The 6341-nt window shown below is 53.1% G+C and overlaps 1 long non-coding RNA gene across 1 annotated transcript; it reads right to left on the bottom strand.

Moving 5' to 3' along the window:
• Window positions 1-997: 997 nt before the first annotated feature.
• On the bottom strand, window positions 998-5551 carry LOC122676069. The gene is made up of 3 exons (XR_006335411.1): window positions 5282-5551; window positions 2294-2415; window positions 998-1655 (listed from the first exon to the last, which is right to left on the bottom strand). It is a non-coding gene; the product is annotated as an uncharacterized LOC122676069 (long non-coding RNA).
• Window positions 5552-6341: the final 790 nt, after the last annotated feature.

The following is a 6341-nucleotide window of genomic DNA, read 5'->3' as shown; positions in this document are numbered from 1 at the left end:
GGAGTGTCTGCTGCAGGCTCAGTGTTGGCCTCCTGAACTGGGGATCCAGAGCCCACAGGGCCCTGTAGAGCCAGCCCCCAGCTCCAAGTAGATGGAGCCAAAGATTTGGGCCAGGGCTGGCTGGACTGGCCCGGCTGCTCCTCCAGTTGTACTGGGGTCCTCATGTCTGCCTCTCTGAGGGTCAGGTTTTTCATCTGTAAAAGGAAAACAGTTTCCTTTACATGAATTGTGAAGACAGGTGGGTTCTAGACCTTTTGGGAATATAGGAGAGTAATCATTATTTATGTTAATGGTATTTATGTTATTTATGTCATTTATGGTATTTATGTTAATGGCAGGTAAGGCTGATATTTCCAAACATGACAGTAACTTACAATCAAAAACAGACTCATATATATATATAGAGAGAGAAAACCAACTAGTGGTTACCAGTAGGGAGAGAGGCAGTATAGGTTAGGTGATTAAGTGTTAGTCTCTCAGTTTTGTCCGACTCTTTGCGACCCCATGGGCTGTAGGCTGCCTGGCTCCTCTGTCCATGGGATTCTCCAGGCAAGAATACTGGAGTGGGTAGCCACTCCCTTCTCCAGGGGATCTTCCTGGCCCAGGGATCGAACCCAGGGATCGACCCCGGTCTCCTGCATTACAGGCAGATTCTTTACTGTCTGAGCTACCAGGGAAGCCTCTATATGAGTTAAGCATATACAACTGAAATGCAAAACGTGTAATGTTAGCTTTAAAATACAATAAGCCTTATTAGAATACTACATAAGAAATGCATACTGGAGTGAATTTTCCATCTTAAAAGAGCTGTATCGAGTTTCTTAGTAAACAGAGAAACCTTATCTGTATTTTGTGAGCATTCATATTCAAGGAAATGATTGAACTCACTCCAGCTTCAATACTTTTTATATCACTGGGAACTTTTAATCAAAGCACCAACTTTCACTTTTAATACATTTTAGGTAAAAGTAGACGTGGATTGATTTAAAGAAAAATATTAGGTGGATAACAGTGCAAGCCTTGCATCTCGCACTTGGCAAGTGGTGATCTTGAGGGTCCCTGCGGCCGCATCTTCGCAGTTCCTGGGTGCCCGATGCGGTAGGCAATCGTCAGCCCAACGGTGGGCGGGCGCTGCGCCCTGCACACCGCAAGAGCTCCAGGCGGGAAGTTTTTTTGTTAGCAGAGCCCCGAGGGCTTGATGCTCAGATAAGAGACAGCTGACCCGCCTGGGTGCCGAGCACGGGTGAGCAGGGGAGGGGCAGTGAGGAGGAAACCCACAGGGATGCTGCTGGCCCTTCTCGCTAAGAATTCCTAAGTCCGCTTCCTCCTCCTCGGGTCCTCGGCCGGTGCATCTCAATAGGGTGCACTCAATAGGTGCATCTCCCTCGGGTTGTGCCGGGCTGCGAGGAGATGTCCCCTTCTCCACGTGGCCATTTAGCACGGCGCGCTGACCCTGCGGGCCAGCCTGGGGCTGGGAACGGCCTCTGTCCCACCGTGGGGACAGGCCGACCCTGCAGGCAAAGGACAAGCAGCTGCGAAGATTCTCCCGGGGCAGGGTCCCAGCGCCGCTCCTGTGGATGAGTTTGCGGGTCCGTGAAGTGTGGGTGCCTGCCTCAGGTTGGCGACGGTCTCCAGGGAGTGCGCATGGCAGATACCTGGTGAAGGATAAACTGTGTCGGTTGTTCGTTACTTCTCAGCCGTGTGTCGGCTCCGAGAACGTACACCTCTCTTTGTCCTCCTTAGGGTCCCCGGAGCAGCGCGCCCCCTGACACAGCCTTCCCAGGCAAATGGCTCACTTAGGTACTGGAGCCAGGCTGGGACTCACCGTGGTCCCCGGGCCCAGAAGGAAGCCAGAGCCGCTAACATCCTCCCGGGGGACCGGCCCACAGGGAGAGGGAAGTGGAGCCCCGGCCACGCCGCGGCATCCTCTACACCCCGTCCACCCGCCCACCCCCCGCTCCCCTGCCCCTCCCTCTTCCCACTTCCTCATCCTCCCCGCCCTCCCAGGGGCTCCTCCCAGGCCTGCCCCTTCCCCCTCCCCTCCTCCTTCTTCCCCCACCTCCTCTCCCCGATCTTCCCTCTCCCCTTCTCCCCATCCTCCCTGTCCTTGCTCCCCGGGGCTCCTCCCAGCCCTGCCCCCTTTTCCCCTCCCCTCCCCTTCCCTCCTCCTCCCCACCCTCTCTCCTCCCCCTCCTGGCCCCCACCCTCTCTCCTCCATCCTCCAGGAGGCTCCTCCCAGCTCGGCCCCTTCTCTGCCCTGCAGGCTCCTCCCTAGGAAGGTGTCCTTGTTCACCTGGAACTGGAACTCCTGCGGCAACCAGCGTGGCCACTTCGGAGAATTCCCGGCGTGATTTGAAAGCTATTTGCAAATAGAACCTAACTTGTTCGCTGCCAGCGATACTGCCTCCCTGAATTCTGAAAAAAAAAAAAAAAAAAAAAGTGATGTGGAAGAACAGGGCACCAGGAGCCAGATTCCTGGCAAGGATTTCCACAGCCGCCCCAGGGGTTGGGGTAGAAAGGAAGGAGGGGGAACTGACTCCCAATTTCTAGCTTTTCTCAAGCTACTGTGTTCTTTTTACCCAAACTCCCTTTTCAGAGACCACCTCCTCTGACCCTAGAGGTCCCATATATGTCCTCCCTCGGCTCTTCCTGTGAGGTCAGGGTCAACACCCTGGTTGGCCCTCAGGTGGAGTGCAACATTAAGCACTTGTTTGTTGAATTACACTTGTGATAGTGCTCTGCCCGCTGGTATTTAAGTGGTGGGCTCCATCAAGCCCCATCCAGGCCCTCTTCTCCCTCACTGGATATTCCTCTCTTTATCCCTAGTCATCCAGGCCTCAGTTTCCATCTACTCAACAAAGACTCCTATATGCATAACTTCAGGCCAGACCTCTCCTCTGAGCCTCAGATCCCCAAATCCAGCATGGCACCCACACTGGAATGTCTTTAAGCCACCTCAACACATTTGAAATGAGCCTATAATTTTCACCCTCAGACTGGTTTTTCCACCCATCTCTGTGAATGAAATGCCTTGTCTTCTGAAGGCCTGGAACAAAGAAGTATGTGAGAATCTCATGCACCCTCCATCCTACAAGATCCAGTCCATCGCCAACAGCCCCACCCTACACATGGACCACAGAGCTGCTCCAAAGGGCTCCTGTCTGCCCTTCTTGGGCTTGCCCAGGGCCAGGAGAGGCTCACCCATTGGCATCAAGCTCTGGGCATTTGTGACCCCAGAATTCTCAGCCCAAATGTCCTCATGCCCACTCATCAGCCCCTGTGTGGGTCTGTCTTCCAGAGAATGACCCTGCTGCTGAGATTTGCCAGCTGGACTTGGGCTCTCCAAAGCCTGGGGAAGGTGGGTTTTTCAAAGCAGAAGGACAGAATACATTTTTTTTAAATTATTTTATTTATTTTTGGCTGTACTGGGTCTTCACTGCTGTGCAGGCTTTTCTCTAGTTGCAACAAGTGAGGGTTACTCTCTAGCTGTGGTGCATGGGCTTCTTATTGCAGTGGCTTTTCTTATTGTGGAGCATGGCTCTAGGGCATAAAGGCTTCAGTAGTTGCGGCACATGGGCTTAGTTGTGCCAAGGCATGTGGGATCTTCCCAGACCAGGGATCAAACCTACATCTCCTGCATTGCAAGGCAGATTCTTAACCTATTCAGGAAAGCCCCAGGATACATTTTATTTAGTATTTTGGTAGCTTGACTTATCATCTTCACCAGTTTAGACAATTAGCATGTAGATTTCAATCTGAACCGGTCCCTCGAAGAAATGTCAGCATAGTCTGATCACTGACAGTAGCTCTTCCCTCCTGAGAATCTCCCAAGAGAACGCCTTCTCCCATACTAGCCTCTGAGCTATTTGGTTATTTCCCAGCAGAGTCATTACAGCCCCTTCCCATCTTCATACTGTAGCTGATGTTTTGAAAACACAAATCCAGGACTTCCCTGGCAGCCAGTAGTTAAAACCAAGCCTTCCAACCCAGGGGGTGCAGGTTTGACCCTTGGTTGGGGACTAAGATCCCACATGCCTTGCAGTCAAAAATCCAAAACATAAGAAGCAACGGAAGCAATATTGTAGCACATTCAACAAAGACTTTAAAATAGTCCACATCAAAAAAAAATCTTAAAAAAAAAAAACCCCACAACCCCAGTCTCACTGATTGAGGATGGAAATGAGCCTGCCCTTCTAGCTTCACCCTCTAGCTCCCCTGCTCTTGTCCTTGGTGCCCACCCCCCCCCTCCAACCGCCTCTCCCAGGTCCTCTGACCCAGTCTCTCCAGGGCCTTTGCACCAGCTGTCCTGTCTGTCTGGAAAGTTCAGCTGATGCCTGCTTCACTCCCACTCAGCACATCCCTCTATTTTCCCCGAGTCCCAGACTCGGTCACATGATTCTGTTACAAGCTCATGGGGCATGTGGCTGGGTGTATCATTGTGTTTACTGGGGGGCTGCTGATTAATACCTGCCTCCTCCACTCTGGGCCCCATGGGGATAGGGCAGCCCCTCCCCCTTCCCTGCAGAGGCCCAGGTCTAATGTCACCCCACCCACTTGTGTGGGTTCATCACTGACCACCACCCCTCTCTGTCACCGCCACTGGCCTATTCCCCTCGGCCCATTGGCAGGTGGGGCTCTGGGTTCTAGGCGGCTGTGGCCCTAATCCTCAGTGGGCCTCACCTGCCTTCACCTCTTTCTGTTCGGTATCACCACCTCACGGAGGTCTTCCTGTCCATGAAAGCGCTGACCCACTCTACCTGGATGGCACACCCTCGGAGCCATGGGGGATGCTAGAGACTTTGTCATCTCTCTGCAGACACTTGCCCTTAATGAGTTTAGTTACTCAGGAGTGAGTCTTGCTTACCTGGCCTCCAAGCCTCTAGTGCCTGGATGATACAGCTCCCTAAGTCAGAGGCCCCCAAACTTCTTAATATCTCAGCGAGCCCCAAAGAAATGCCCTGAAGTTTCGTGTATTAAGCTTGCATCAGACAACTTAAAAAGTATTTATGGGAAAGGCATATAATCTAGCAACTTCACTCCTAGGTATATACCAATAAGAATCGAAGACAGGAATTGGAACAAAACTTGTACACAAAGGATCCTAGCCAGGAGGAGGCCACCTCCAGTCTCCACCACCCCCCCCCGACCCCGCCCCCAGCACCTCCCGCCCACCACCCCGCCCAGCTCCCCACAAACGATCACTCCCTCCGCTCCAGGGCCCACATCCCGCGTTTGCGTTGCACCGGGGTCTGTCCTATCGCTGCTCCAGATCAGACCTCACCAGTCAAGGCTTTCCTCCCCCAAGATATCTGTGTGGAAAGGAATTCTCCTTGGGTCTTGCTTCTCACACACGCCTAGGTGGCTTCGCAAAGTTCTGCAGGGAGCGTCCCGCAAGGTGGACGTCTGCCACCTGTGGGCCGAGCGCGGGAACTGCAGCGGGGGACGCTTGGGACATCCTCGCGGTGCGCGGCTGTGTGCCCGGCACCGCTGTGGGCACGGGTGGCCGCGGCCTCGCTTTGGCCCTCTGGATCTCTCAGCCTGGGCTGCAGCGGGCCGCAAGGGCTGCCCGGTGGTGTCCAGGCCTGACTCGCCGCCTTCCAGCAGGTGACAGAGTTTCTCCCTCTATAGGAGGAAGGTGGAACTGCGGCTTCCGACCGCTCAGGACTGAGGATTCAATAGACGTGACCCCAGGACAGTGTCAGCAAGAGTGTGGGCTCTTATTGTCTTTTTTCTTTCAGTCTGGGCTGCTTTCAAGAGCTTTCAGTGATGCACTGAAAACCGCTGCTGTTAATTCCATCTGGTGTGTCATCCCATTGAGAATAGGTTTTTGTTAAAATATGATACTATTTGCAAAAGCAAAACATTGGAAGCAACCCAAGTCCCCACTGTTGGGCACTGGGTGAATTACTGTCACTCATTCCCCTGGATGGAGCTTCCCTGTAGGCTCAAACAGTAAAGGATCTGTCTGCAATGCAGGGGACCTGGGTTCAATCCCTGGGTCAGGAAGATCCCCAGGAGAAGGGAGAGGCTACCCACTGCAGTATTCTTGGGCTTCCCTTGTGGCTCAGACAGTAAAGAATCCTCCTTCAATGTAGGGGACCTGGGTTCAACTCCTGGGTCGGGAGGGATTGAAACCCTTGAGAAGGGAATGGCAACCCACTCTAGTACTCTTGCCTGGAAAATCACATGGACAGAGGAGCCTGGCAGGCTATAGTCCTTGGGGTCACAAAGAGTCGGACACAACTTAGGGACTAACACACACTGGTCATAGCAAACACCCTCTTCCAACAACACAAGAGAAGATTCTACACATGGACATCACCAGATGGTCAACACTGAAA

The sequence above is a fragment of the Cervus elaphus genome, chromosome 19, assembly GCF_910594005.1.
Source record: "Cervus elaphus chromosome 19, mCerEla1.1, whole genome shotgun sequence".
NCBI lineage: Eukaryota > Metazoa > Chordata > Mammalia > Artiodactyla > Cervidae > Cervus > Cervus elaphus.
The sequence above is the reverse complement of the archived record's forward strand: the minus strand, read 5'-3'. Positions and strand labels throughout refer to the sequence as shown.